Source organism: Sinohyriopsis cumingii, chromosome 6, assembly GCF_028554795.1.
Source record: "Sinohyriopsis cumingii isolate HCF-2022 chromosome 6, ASM2855479v2, whole genome shotgun sequence".
NCBI lineage: Eukaryota > Metazoa > Mollusca > Bivalvia > Unionida > Unionidae > Sinohyriopsis > Sinohyriopsis cumingii.
Genome location: NC_142966.1, coordinates 127,349,691 through 127,365,506, shown reverse-complemented (window position 1 = coordinate 127,365,506; position 15,816 = coordinate 127,349,691). Strand labels below are relative to the sequence as shown.

Below are 15,816 nucleotides of genomic sequence, written 5' to 3'. Positions count from 1 at the left end.
TCCATGTTTTCATATGTGCAGGATTTCATAAGGTAAGTTAGGGATTGCTGTGAGCTAGAATTTTGTGAATTTTATGCAATAGTAATTGAGCATGTGGAAACGTAAGCAAAGAGATACGGTAACGTTAGATGGTATGCTAACGTTAATTATGGCCTGTCGATGTGAAGCGAGGATGATGTTCTATCGGATAAGTTCAGAATTTATGTAGTGTGGATAGCTAGTATGCTTCTGAGTAACATAAGTGAGGGAATTTGATGTACATGTAGAAAGTGGTACATACAGAGGTTTAGAGGTAATTTTGTCCTTTAAGGAACAGCCTTCTGGGGAGAGATGCAACAGTCCGAAGATGGAAGTCTGATAAAAGGTTTGATGAGTTCTCAGAATAAAGGACTAGGAAGTCTGGGAAGGGGTGAAGCATACAGAATAGGAAGGCACAGGGAAGATGTGGATACACGGTCAAGGGAGAAAGGTGATGCAACCAGTCATGGACATGGTGCTCTTTTCACCACTCATTATTATGATGAAATAAATCCAAATTAGACACGGATATTAAGTTCTGTTAACATAACTTAGATTGAATTGGAGTTGCTACTATTAATCTTTGTTGATTAAATTTGGTTATTTTTCTTGTCTAAGAGGACTCATATTGCATTATTTCTTCCCAATATTCTTGCTCAGTTCTCTGTTGAAATTCTATCTCTCCACTCCCACCGGGCTGTAAAATCAAGAGCGGTCATCCTCTAGGTAATGCCAGCCAAATCCAATTAACCACTCATCTTTTCAAGAGGGAGACATTACATACATAATGTTGTTGTAGGGTTTTAATGCCACTTTTCAGCACACGATAGGCTATACATGGCATGCAGTAGTAATGATGGAGGAAGAACCCAGAAAAACCCCCGTAAAGAACCACCTACCCACGAGAAGCTACTGGCAAGCTTTCACACATACCAACATTGGCCAAATCTGAGACTTGAACCCACAAAGACTGAGATGAGATGACAGTGATCTGTAACGGACAGCGCTTTAGACCACTTGACCACTCTGGGCCCCCATACATAATGTAGAGACAGACACCAATACATAATGGGGCCACGAGTGGCCGAGTGGTCTAAAGTGCTCACCGTTATGGATCACTGCCATCTCACCTCTGTCTGTGTGAGTTCGAGTCTCAGGTTTTCCAGGGTTCTTCCTCCACCAATTATACTGGCCGCCATGTATAGCCTATCTTGTGCTGAAAAATGGTGTTAAACCCAAAACAACAACAACAACCAGTACATAATGTTGAGACAGACCCAGATATAAAATGTTGACACAGACCCAGATACATAACATAGACCCAGAACCAGATATATAATGTGGAGACAGACCCAGATACATAATGTAGACATAGACCCAGATACATAATGTAGACATAGACCCAGATACATAATGTTGACACAGACCCAGATACATAATGTAGACATAGACCCAGATACATAATGTAGACATAGACCCAGATACATAATGTTGACACAGACCCAGATACATAATGTAGACATAGACCCAGATACATAATGTAGACATAGACCCAGATACATAATGTAGACACAGACCCTGATACATAATGTTGACACAGACCCAGATACATAATGTAGACATAGACCCAGATACATAATGTAGACACAGACCCAGAAACATAATGTAGACATAGACCCAGATACATAATGTTGACACAGACCCAGATACATAATGCAGACATAGACCCAGATACATAATGTAGACACAGACCCAGATACATAATGTTGACACAGACCCAGATACATAATGTAGACATAGACCCAGATACATAACGTAGACATAGACCCAGATACATAATGTAGACACAGACCCAGATACATAATGTTGACACAGACCCAGATACATAATGTAGACATAGACCCAGACACATAATGTAGACATAGACCCAGGTACATACTGGAGACACAGACCCAGATACATAATGTTGACACAGACCCAGATACATGTGATGTGATGTGATTTGGATTTTTAACGTAGCTTTAACAATTTTTCAGTCATATCGCAACGATGTCTGCAGTGTGGCAGTTTATAGTGATGTCTAGCACTGGGGCATCATGCCGCAGACATGTAGCATGATGTCCCACCCAGTCACATTATTCTGACACTGGGCCGACCAGTCCTAACACTAACCTCTTAACGCTGAGCGCCAAGCAAGGCAGCTGTTAGTAACGTTTTTGGAAGTCTTTGGTATGACTCGGCCGGGGATCAAACCCACGACCTCCCGCATCCGAGGCGGACGCTCTAACCACTAGGCCACCGGAGCGGTCCCCAGATACATAATGTAGAGACAGACACAAGTACATAATGTAGAGACATACCCAGATATATAATGTTGACATAGACCTAGATACATAATATAGAGACAGACACAAGTACATAATTTAGAGACAGACCACAGTACATAATGTAGAGACAGACCCAGATACACAATGTTGACAAAGACCCAGACATAATGTAAAGACAGACCCAGTATAAAATGTAGAGACAGACCCCAGTACATAATGTAGAGACAGACCCAGATACATAATGTAGACACAGACCCAGATACATAATGCAGACATAGACCCAGATACAGTAAAACCTGTTTTGAGAGACCAGAATCTCCGTGCACATATTTATTGATTATATAGTGTTATGACATGTTATGAGAGACCATCTGTCTTGAGAGACCATTTTTGGGGGCAGAAGGGGTGGTCTTTTAAGACAGGTTCTACAGTACATAATGTAGACCCAGACCCAGATACATAATGTAGAGACAGATACAATTACATAATGTAAAGACAGACCCAGTACATAATGTAGAGATGGACCTCAGTAAATAATTTAGAGAAATCAAAATAACATTTACAACTTGTAGAAGATCCATCATGCCCACTCCATGACAGTGAATACATCAGAAAATAACATACCTTTGCTACTGGTCTTTGTATCTGTATCAGTTACAGCCACAACACTGCGTACCCTATGACCAACAGAACTGGAGGCAATGCAAAGTCTAGAATTTCACACCACATTAAAAAGAATGCAAATATAGTGCTGAATCAAAAAGAGTCACTGACACAAAACCTTACTGCTCAGAAAGTTCATAGCTATAGCTTAAAAGCCAAAGTCAGAATGGTGCAAACAAGTGCTACCTGGCTTAGCCATTATATGTGACACAAGCAAGCACTGGCATCAATTCAAAGACTACAGTCTATAGCTAATTATTGTTTTGTAGCCTGTATTAGATTCAAGTATTGATAGGATGATAAAAGGAATGTTATTCAGTAGATATGTATATGATCATTTTTTATAAATATTAATAAAAATCAATCAAATAAATCAGATGGTGTCATATAAAATGATGGCAACTGAGTAGGGTTACTCTTTCACCACAAATGATGACAACCCAGTTCAGTGTTTAAAAAAAATTGCCAGTTCACCAGCCAATGTCTGGAGATGTACATTTCATCATCCACTATTTGGTGACACCATTTTGACTTTGGCTTTATAATGTTATTTATAAAGATGATTTTGTCCTTTAAAATAAGGACTACATACCAGTACTCAATATTCCTAAAAATCCAATCAGCATAAATACTTGATGTAAATTTATGATAAATTGACATGTAACAGGTGTCATAATAAAAGCCTCATCAAAATTCTTAATCCTTTCTGTATCGATTATAATATTTCTCAATTAAATATTAAACCTTACCTGTATTTAAATGAATCAGCTTACTCACTCTTAACTAGGTGTGTTCAACTAAGTCTGAATCATATAGATCTTTTATATGTTAAATACAAAATTGCTTACATGTAAATATACATTGAACACTACCTTTCAGTGAAAAAGTTAATGACCCATAACTGGTGAATTTTCTGTCATCAACAGACCATGACAAAGTCAACACCTAATTATGAGACCATCTAATTGGTGATTATGGGAGCCTTCATTAATTCTATTTTGCTCTCAAAGCTGTTTCATATATACATGACTTCAAATTATGTGAACTGCCTGGTGTGATCTTTTAAAATAAATACATGTACATATTAATCATCTGTAATTTTATTTATTGTGGTCACAGCCCCAAAAGAAGCATAATTTAAAAAAAATATGTCCTGGTGTTTCATAGCTCGAAGTATGGGAATTTTAAAAAAAAAAGTATTTAGCCTTGAACTTCAGTCCTAAACAGTCATGAACAAATTTGATATGCAGCTCAGTACAGAACAGTTATTAAAATCCTCTCATTAGTCCCACTTACCCACCCACCCAAAGGATAAAACCAAGTCATTTCTTACACCATGTATACACATGTATAAGTCTAACAGCAAACAACAGAGACCTTGATATGTTGTCACAAAATGTGCCTGCAGATCAGGGTCTTTGTTGTTAGTTTTACTGATTACTCCAGAACCAACGATATAGACCCAGATCTACTGGTACATTGTGAGATGGCAGATCTCTGTGTGTGCAACTTGCAGTTGAACTAGACTTAAAAGTGAGTATATATGGTGGTTTCTGTATTAAGTACTTGTTCTAGTTGAATTTAATGTTTGTTCTCATTAAACTGTATGTCTGCCAACAATGAAAACCTATACTCAATGAGCCACAGACAAGATGGAAAATGAATCTTCTTTGATGTAAAGGATTCCAACAAGAGGCCAATGTGGGCTTCTCAGAACACTCATATGTCTCCCATCTCTCTAAAAGCCAAATGCATCAGCAGTTGGTAAAGTAATCTGGGTCAATTAGCAGGATACTTCCAACTACAATTTTTCTTGAACATTATTATGGAAGAAAAGAAAACATTTGTTTCAAGGTTTCCTATTATTTTTTTCTTGTTACATGTATTTTGATCCGTATATGAGGACACATCATTATCCTTTGTACAATACTGACAGATGCCTTCATTAAAAAATATGATCTGAGTTGGTCAAATTCTGCTCAGTGTTTGCTTTTATGAAGTTTAGAAATGGCAGTCATGACTTTTTGATAGCAGAAGAGCACAATGTGTGTAAGTCTGGCATCTGATCAAGTTACCCCAAATCCAGTCAAGCATGATCAAACTCTGAAACATATCCTTTTGGGAAAGCTATTAGAAAGGTTTTCTATTTTTAGTAAAAACAAGCTTATCTGATGGCAGACTGAAGAGACATATATGCTTAAAAGCCTTCTATGCCAGAAAGTTTTCTGTCAAATTCTGCTGAACATTTCATCGGAAGAGACATGTAAATGGTTGTCTTCTCTTTTAAGCAACAGAGACCATATATGATGGCTGATTGGTATAATTTCTGTAAAGTGAAAGCCTTCTATTCCAGGATGTTTTCAGTCCAATTTTGGTCAAATTCTATTGAGCAGTTTTTGCGAAGAAGTCATTGAAAGGTTGTTCTATTTTTAGTGCTGGTGGCCATATTTGATGCCAGACTGGCACCATTTATAAAACTTGAAATGCCTCTATGACAGGGTGCTTCAAATTTGTTCAAATTCTGTAAAGTGGATCTTAAAAAGTCATTTGAAAGATTTTCAGTTTATAGTAATTATGGCCACATCTAACAGTGGATTGACATCAATTTTAAGAATCAAATGGGTTATCATGCCAGGATGCTCTTACCAAGTTTGATCAAATTCCATACAGTACTTTATTAAATAGTTGTTTAAAAGCATTTTGTTTTGATTATTGGTGGCCATATTGGATGGTGGTATAGCATTCATTTATACAAATTCAAAGGACTTCAAGCCACACCTTCTGTCAATTTTTGCCAAACTCTAGTCAAAAGATTTTGAGAAGCAGTCTATATTTGATGGTAAATTGCTATCTTGTGTATAAGTTTCAAAGGTTTTCAGGCCAGGAAGCTTTCTGTTAAATATTTATTACAAGTTTTTTCTATTTTTGTAATTGTGGCCATATTTGATCACAGATCATCATCAGCTCCATAAATATGAAAGCCTCTATGCCAGGAGGCTGCCAAATTTTGTTTCGTGGCGTTTGACTCTTGATAAGGTTTTTCTATTTTTAGTAATATCAACAATGTTTGATGGCAGGGTCTATATGAGGATGTTTTCTGTCAAATTTGGTCAAATTGTATTTACTGGTATTTGGAGAAGTTGCTGTTTAAAGGTGTTCTAGTTTTAATAACTGGTAAACATACCCGATGGCAGAATGGCATAATTTGAAAAGATCCATAAGGACTTCATCTCAAAATGCCTTCTGTCAAATATGATTAAATTCAGTTCAGTGGTTCTGGAAAAGTCATTTGAACATTTTTCTGTCTTTGATAATGTTGGGCATATCTAATTTTGGATCAGGATAATGTGTACAAACTTGAACATATATACTAGGATGCCAAGTCTGGCTGAAACTGGTCTGGTGGATTTTTATAAGAAGCTGAAAATAGAAATTACTAAAGAATTATGGCTTAATTGATTTATAGGTTGTTTTTATGGTAAGGGTGGCCATATTGAAATCTGATCTGCATCATTTGTATAAGCTTGAAAGTATGTTTTTTGTAAAATTTGATCCAATTCTGTTAAGTGGTTTTTTGAAGTCATTTAAAAAGAAACAAAAAATCATTTTTAGCAGCAGTAGCCATATCTAACATTCTGTCAACATCATTTGTTTAATGAAGATGTTCTCTGCAAAAAAATTCTGGTTACAATTGGTTACATATCTTTCTAGACAAATTTTAAACAAGCAATTGTTGATGGACACAAAATGCCAAAACATCAACTCATCTGGCTCTATGGACAGGTGAGCTAAAAACTAGTGACACCCTCCCCCCAAACAAATGTGTGTGTGATTTTGATTTTTAATGTAGCTTTAAAATTTTTTCAGTCATATCACTACGATGTCTGCAGTTTGGCAGTTTATAATGATCCCCCACCCCCACAAACAAAACAAGAAAAAGAAAAAATTCCAGGTGTTGATGAAACAGAAGAAAACAAGCCAAATTTGGGACAGGTATTTTAAGGCATGACCTTAAGAAATATAAAATGTTCTTACTGTTTAATAGTATAACCATATACAGTGTAAATGTTTCCTGACAAAGTCTGAATTTTATACCATTCTGTCATGATCTCTTATGTAACACACTGCTTGTATATCATCACTTGCACAACCACCTTTGATACAAACAACTGTCCAACACTATGACATGCGGGGCCCCGAGTGGCCGAGTGGTCTAAAGCGCTCTTCGTTACGGATCACCGCCATCTCACCTATGTCTGCGGCGGTTCGAGTCTAAGATTCAGCCAATGTGGGCATGCGAGAAAGCTTGCCAGTAGCTTCTCGTGGGTCGGTGGTTCTTTCCGGGGTTTTCCGGGTTCTTCCTCCACCATTAATACTGGCCGCCATGTATAGCCCTATCGTGCTGAAAAATGGCGTTAAACCCCACAACAACAACAACAACAACTATGACATGCACATATATGAAAGTGGGAATACTTCTGATTATTTCCTGGAGATGCATATTTATTTTATCTATAAACATGGCTACATATAAACAAAATACATAATTACATGCCATTCTTATTGCATTATATAAACAGTCATAAAATCTATCCAATATGTAATCAGATATGCTCAGTCATGTTGAATGGTGTTATCCAATAGCTGTTACAAAAAGAGACAATGAATGCAGAATTGTTAGCATCATATTTAACATGTAGAACATAACATCCAAAGAGCATACATCTGCCATCATATATCACACTGGAAAATCTGGGTTTACTCTTTCCATTGTACTTTGTAACGGCTTTCAAATGAATTGTATAGACCTTGATCCATCAGTACATTCTGCCAAAGGAGATGTGTATACACTGTTAACTGTTGGGTCCATGTTAATACAGTTTAATACAATACAATACACTGAATAATCAATATTTGAAAGTAATTCTACACTCTGCCATGAAGTCTAGTATCACTAGCATGGTGATTCGCATGCCAGACTCGCAGCTGAATGTATAAGTGCGCAGCGTTAACAGTATACCAGTTTATTTTTTGTTCTTTTTGGTACATATCATCACAGTACATATACTTTGGTAGTTTCTGTCAGAATAGAATGCATGGAAATTGCAGGGTAATTGTATTAAGAATTTAAAGATATTAGTAGCATGTTTTCATTTTTCATTACAAAATTAATCAAAACAAATATTATACAAGATAGCTGTATATGTCACAAATTAATTTTGAATATTACAAATATTACTTATTTTTGACATGGGTGAGGTATGTCAATGTGATGCCAAATGGGATGTTCTGAAAGATACTCAGGCCAAATCTAACTTTTGGAAACATTCTGGATGAAAAAAATGTGTCATTTTTGTTAGTTATTTAATAGTGCATATTACAGTGATTAGTACATGTATTCCTTTCCAAGACTACGAATTTGTCCTAAGACATTTACTGGTAGTTGTGCAGATTTTTTTCTGTTTGAATTTTACGTAATTTCTCAAGTCCATTAAAAAGTTTCTCATTTGTTAAGTAAATGTTTTATGTTTACCAACCCTCTCTAATTATCTTGCCCAAGTGTTGGCATCCCACTCAAAGTTTCCCTGCCTATTATATCAACAGTGCAGCTAGTAAATTGTAGGCTTCAGTGTCCGATTTATCAACAAGCTCAATGTCTTTCTGTCAAAAATATGCTTTACGATCCTGCATCAATTACAGTTTTAGATTACGACAGACCTGTATAACAATTAACATTAACATAACAAATTTATCTACTTTAAAGTATCAACCATTAATCTTTCAGAAAGGAGAGCTAAGATTTTCTTTTATCTCAAGATAATTAAATTTTGTCCTTAAATAATATAATGGATATAATATAGTGATATTTTGCAATAAATCAGTGCCAGAAATTTTCAGCTACTGACAGATGGAAACTTGAGAAAACTATTTCAGGCACCTAACCTAGAACATTAAATTGTTGGTCCCTATCATATATGCGGTATACCATTATACATATTGCAGTATGTTTATCACTGTATGCTGCATACAAAATCTGCGCATAATCAAACTCTAACTGAAAACATGCAGGCTCAAATCCTGACATCAGATCAGCCTGGTTCGGCTACCCTGATGTATCCTCAGGCAATCAAGTCACCTTTTATTCCAATAGCTTTAGCATGAAATAACAGACACACTTCTTCAAGCCCAAGTTTCGAGAAAGACTGCTGGGAACTAAATGCATGTAATTTTACCCATCTTCAGCTGCAGATTTACTTTGTTCTCCAGCTTCCTGCTGAAAATGTTATGTGGTAAATTGGCTTTTTCCAGATGTCCATTCTTTCATCCTTACACCCCTCCTTGATTTCTGCCTAATAACTCTCTCAGGTATTAACGCATTGGAACTAAATTTGGCATGCATCCTAATACTTAACTAGACCTTGCCTACTGTACCAGCTTCATGTATTGTTATTTAACAGAGTTATGGCCCCTGATCATTGGATCCACCAGGATCAAGTTTAATCCAATTCCATTCATTTCTACCCAGTAACTCTCTAAGCTATTAATGCATTGGAACTAAATTTGGCATGCAGCCTAATAGTTACCTTGACCTTGAGTTTGATTGTAATAGCATCCTGATATTTAACAGAGTTACGGCCCCTGATCAGTTCCACCAATAGCCATTTTGCAGAATAACTCCCATAATAATGACTGAATTTCATCCAAATTTTGCAGGCTGCTTGATTATGATGGATCTCAGCTAATTTTAACTGTCGATGTAATATGTTATCATTTACTAGAGTCAGTCAAAGCATCTGACTGATTAGGAATAGGTGCATTTATTTCAGTATTATAACAGCTAAATTGCAAGTCAGTTTGGTAAACAGCTTGATACCCATGTAGTTTTTGCTGAATTAAATTATCCATTTTTGTGGAGTTGTCAGATCTGTCATCTTTGTTTTTGTACCATTATAAATACATAAATAACTATGTATTATTTGATTTCAAACAGGGTCTGGAAAAGTTATAATCCATGACTTAAGTGACACACATTATTGTATTTCAAACAAACTTATTGCATAGCATGATATCCCCTGGATTTCACTGTCAGTGTTGCTGAGTTAGATTTGCAACATGCTAGCACACCATCTTTCTTTTACCAGAATTATAGGTTCCTATTATCACACACCTTCCCCTACTGCAAAATAACTGTTCCTATTCATAATTAATTTCGATCAATATCTCACTATAACCAAACCCTTGGGAATTGGTGAGAGATTTTTCTTTCTCTTTTGACAAGGGTATGTTCCCATAACGACAAACACTATCAAGCCCTACAAGGAATGGTATGAAACAGGTCAACATATCTGCTGTACATGAATATGAATTTAAAATTAGTTGGGTCTGCATACCTTTTGAGCACAAAAGTACATGACTGGGTACCTTTTGGGTGCAAAGGTATAATACTGGGTACCTTTTGGGGACCAGGGCACATGACTGGGTACCTTTTGGGGACTGGATCACTGACTGGGTACCATTTAGGTGCTAGGGTACATGACTGGGTAATACTTGGGGACTAGGGTACATGATGTAATACTTGGGGACTATGGTACATGACTGGGTACCTTTTGGGGTCTAGGGCACATGAATCAGATTTGGTTCAAACTTTTCGAACTCATCTTTGATTACAAAAACTTACATGCTACATTAACTCCTAAACCAGACAAAAGTGTATTTCACCACCATAAAACTTTACTGAAACTCAAAACATGGTGTAAAAGTTCCATTAACATCATTAGCAGGCATGCATGAATGGAATCCACTAGGAATCACATTTTCAGGAATTTTAACTGCATGATTTCTATTTGGTGATCAACTCTCAAGGAGAAAGGTGGAAATGTCTCACCAGAAAAAAAAAAACAACAATAGCCCTTGTTAGCTACTGCCAACCCTTAGAAGTAACATGTTTCACCTAAAAGGTCTCAGAAAACAAAATAAACCCTCATTTGCAAGATGGCTGATCAGCATGAACTGTATATATTCAGCTAAAATAATTGCATGAAAGAATCATGTTTAAAAAACACAAGATAAGATGATGTATCAAAACAGTATATTACACCAAATGACCCCAACCAAATGGTATGACCCAAGTGCAGGAAAGCAACAGGAAATAAGAATAGTCTGTGGTATTGTGATATATTCCAAATATGATGTAAAATGGAGGCAAAAACTGAAACAAAAATGTATCATAAATTTTGACTCAAATAATCCTAACAGTAAAGTGGCACAATATGTTAGGTAAGAATGTGTTTATGTCATATTCAACTGGATATTTAATAATAATAATAATAATAATAATAATAAAATGAATACTACTACTAATACTACTACTACTAATAAAAATAATATTACTACTACTACTACTACTACTAATAATAATATTAATACTACTACTACTACTAACAATAGCAATAATAATATTAATGTTAGTACTACTACTAATACTAATAGTTATAATAATAATATTAATACTACTACTAATAATAATAATATTAATACTATTACTAATACTAATAATAATAATATTAATACTACTACTAATAATAATAATAATATTATTAATAATAATAATAATCAGAGGATGGCTTACATTTTGACCCCATTGCTCCATCCAAGAAAATAACCTTGGCAACAGGTATTGAGAGAAAAGGAATTATGGGATCATATAATTTTCAAACTATATAAAGTAAAATGAGTGAAAAATTATTTCAACATTAAAGGAAAAAGAAAAAAAAAGGTGTCCTACTTCTTGACGCCATGAATTGGACAAGGCTTTATATCTAACCCATGCCAAATTTGTAATAACTTTAAACCAAAGGTATCCTACATATTCACTCCATAGTCCCACCAAATGGACTTGAGCTGCAAGTACATATTCACTCCATAGTCCCACCAAGGGCACTTGAGCTGCATATACATATTCATTCCATAGTCCCACCAAGGGCACTTGAGCTGCAAGTACATATTCACTCCATAGTCCCACCAAAGCCACTTGAGCTACATGTACATATTCACTCCATAGTCCCACCAAGGGTACTTGAGCTGCATATATATTCATTCCATAGTCCCACCAAGGGCACTTGAGCTGCATATACATATTCATTCCATAGTCCCACTAAGGGCACTTGAGCTGCATATACATATTCATTCCATAGTCCCACCAAGGGCACTTGAGCTGCATATACATATTCATTCCATAGTCCCACCAAGAGCACTTGAGCTACATGTACATATTCACTCCATAGTCCCACCAAGAGCACTTGAGCTACATGTACATATTCACTCCATAGTCCCACCAAGGGCACTTGAGCTGCATATACATATTCACTCCATAGTCCCACTAAGGGCACTTGAGCTACAAGTACATATTCACTCCATAGTCCCACCAAGGGCACTTGAGTTGCAAGTACATATTCACTCCATTGTCCCACCAAGGACACTTCAGTGTGTGTGATTTAGACTGTTAACGTAGCTTTAACAATTTTGCAGTGATATCACTATAATGTCTGCAGCGTAGCAGTTTAGAGTAGTTCAAGCACTGGAGCATGATGTCCCACCCAGTCACATTATCCTGACACCAGGCCAACCAGTCCTAACACTAAACTCTTAATGTTGAGTGCCAAGCGAGGTAACTGTTAGTACCAATTTTAATAAGTTTTTGGTTGTTGTTGTTGTTGTGGGGTTTAACGCCATTTTTCAGCACACGATAGGCTATACATGGCGGCCAGTATTAATGGTGGAGGAAGAAGCCGGGAAGACCCGGAAAGAACCACCGACCCACGAGAAGCTACTGGCAAGCTTTCTCACATACCCACATTGGCTGAATCCGAGACTCGAACCGGCGCAGACAGAGGTGAGATGGCAGTGATCCGTAACGGAGAGCGCTTTAGACCACTCGGCCACTTGGGGCCCCAATAAGTTTTTGGTATGGCTCAACCAGGGTTCAAACACACAACCTCCTGCATCTGAGGCAGATGCTCTAATTACAAGGCCATCAGAGTGGTCTTGGGCACTTAAACTGCATGTATTCAACATATTCACTCCATAGTCCCACTAAGGGGACTTGAGCTGCATGGACATGTTCACCCCAGTGTCCCAGTAAGGCACTCCAGCTACATGTACATATTCACTACATAGTCCCACCCAGGGGACTTGAGCTGCATGGACATATTCACTCCAAAGTCCCACCCATAGGACTTGAGCTAGTGGTAGGATTGCTAAAATCCATAAGGTCATGATCAGTGTGTGATATTATTATACATGTATTCCAAACATGAAATGAACAGGTTGTAGCAACATAACTGAAGACAAAAATTCTTAAACAAAATGTGCCCCCAATATAAATCTTGATCCCATGATGGGCAGTGTTACTGATGGAAGAGGTTTATGGGATGGTGTTACTGATGGAAGAGGTTTATGGGATGGTGTTACTGATGGAAGAGGATTATGGGATGGCACTGTATTTCAAACATAAAGTGAATTGGTTAAGTGGTTATTTGGATATAACTTGTTCCTTATTATGACATGTGATCCAACTGACCCAACTCATAAATGGAGTGGTACTGAAAGAGAATTTTATGTGATGAGTGTGTGTGATTTGGATTTTTAATGTAGCTTTAACACTTTTTCAGTCATATCACAACAATGTCTACAGTGTTGCAGTTTATAGTGATGTCTAGCACTGAGGCATCATGCCACAGACATGTAGCATAATGTCCCACCAAGTCACATCATCCTGACTCCAGGCCAACCAGTCATAACACTCACCTCTTACTGCCAAGTGCCTAATGAGGCAGCTGTTAGTGCCATTTTAATAATTCTTTGGTATGACTCAGCCAGGGTTCAAACCCATAACCTCCCAGATTTGAGACGGATGCTCTAACCACTATTCCACTGGACTGGTCACTTTTTGTGATGAAAATATATTCCAACTATGATTGGATGGGAGAGAGAGGTAATGACAGTTCTAACACATCACTCGCAATATAATGCAGAAGATATGGGAGTTAAGATTAAAGTGCCATTCCAAAGGTCGCACTGAGACAGCCAACATAAGCTGGCTTGGGCAGGTATTGAACCTGGGACTCTTAAACTACCAAGTGAGCTAGTATGGTTCCCCCAAATACAAAGTAAATTGAGTAAGGGGTTACAGAAATACAAGAGATGATACATTTTTAACCAAATGTGTTCCAATATGTAATTCTTGACCAAATGGACCGCTCCAGTGGCCTAGGTGGTTAACGTGTCTGCCCTGGATGCAGGTCACAGGTTCAAACTCCGACTAAGTCATATTAAAGACTTAAAACACTGGTACCAACAGCTGCCTTGCTTGATGCTCAGCACTAAGAGGTTAGTGTTAGGACTGCTACATTAAAAATCACACACAAACACACACTTGACCACATGACAAAACCTGGGAGCAGAGTTGTGACAAAACGGCTGTAGGCCCTATGTGATGGTTAAGTTCCAAACACTAAGTAAATTGACTAAGGGGTAATGGAAATAAAAGTAATGAAACACCTTTAAAGTTTAAACAAAACGTGTTCCAGTTTTAATAGTTCTGACACCATGGCCCCAGTAATGGACACGAGTGAAGGGATGTACGATATTCCAAAATATAACATGTAAATGGTTACTGAGCGAGGCAGAAGTACACATTACTGGTAGAAGAATTTTTTAAAAATTAAATCTGTTTACAGACAACTCCAAAAACGGACAATACAAAACAAATGTCTGATTCATCTATCAACTTAATCAAGGGACATAAAAATATGACGAAGAAAAAAAGCAAAACAACAATAACAGCGGTTTATACTCGACACAAAGGCTTTGTTTACAAACTGTATACCATATACTTGTTAAAGGCCCCTATACAGTCATTTGACTTAGTTCATACAAAACAGATGTCATTTACAATAAGCATTACCTTAAATCTCCCATAATAAATAAATTGTTTGAAACTGTATTAGCTGTTCGATGACGCTGCTCATTTCATACCTGATCAGCTGATTCCTAACACCGTCTTTGTTATTTCTTGCATTCGCTCCCCTCGACATGGTAGATTCCAGTTCAGAGTAAGTGATAACTGTAGAAGTTTCCATTAGTTTTTCCTTATCACTCACGCATTACACATTACAAGATACAGTAGTCGCGGCGAATAGGTGTGTAGAATCACGATCGGTGTTTTTAGTATTATTTGGGATTTAGATTTATCAATAAATACAAAATACCGCTGTTATATAAATCCAATGCATTTTTTAAATTAAATAATGATTATGCAAAGTTGACACACTTCTTTAAGGAAAAATCCGTCTGTTCATAATTTAAATGACTTGTAAGTTTAGCGTCATGCTCAGTGATGTTACAAACCGGTCTCTCTAAACACCCCAAAACACTCCAGAATACCCCAAGACACCCCAAGACTCCCCAAGAACACCCCAATATTACACATGTTAGCACCAAAGCTCTCAAAAAAGTACCAAGAAGCGAAAAAAAAAAATAAAATGCAAACACACATACGGACATTGTTACCATCAGTGATAAATAGTATTGGTTGATGTCCCTATTTCCAATAACCTACGGAAACTAGCTTTTATGCATCAAATCTCTTTAATTTTATAATATTATTAAACAATTTCCTCATTTAATGGCTATGCACCATACTTCTCTCATTTATTTTGTTATAAATTGTTTATATACAAATTTTCATTTTAAATCGTGCATCAAAATTTTTGACAGAGACGTTTAGAATACATAACCAAAGAGTGTT

The 15,816-nt window shown here is 36.8% G+C and overlaps 1 protein-coding gene across 3 annotated transcripts in view; it reads right to left on the bottom strand.

Moving 5' to 3' along the window:
- The window catches only part of LOC149797918 (BTB/POZ domain-containing protein 17-like), a 54,045-nt gene extending 38,930 nt beyond the window's left edge, over positions 1–15,115 (bottom strand). The window contains exon 1 of one of the 3 annotated variants that reach the window (XM_089962963.1): positions 15,045–15,115. The gene's annotated coding sequence lies outside the window, so the exon portion shown is untranslated. The remainder of the gene's footprint in view (positions 1–15,044) is intronic. The other 2 variants (XM_089962964.1, XM_089962962.1) reach the window with 2 other exon arrangements.
- Between the last annotated feature and the right edge of the window lie 701 nt (positions 15,116–15,816).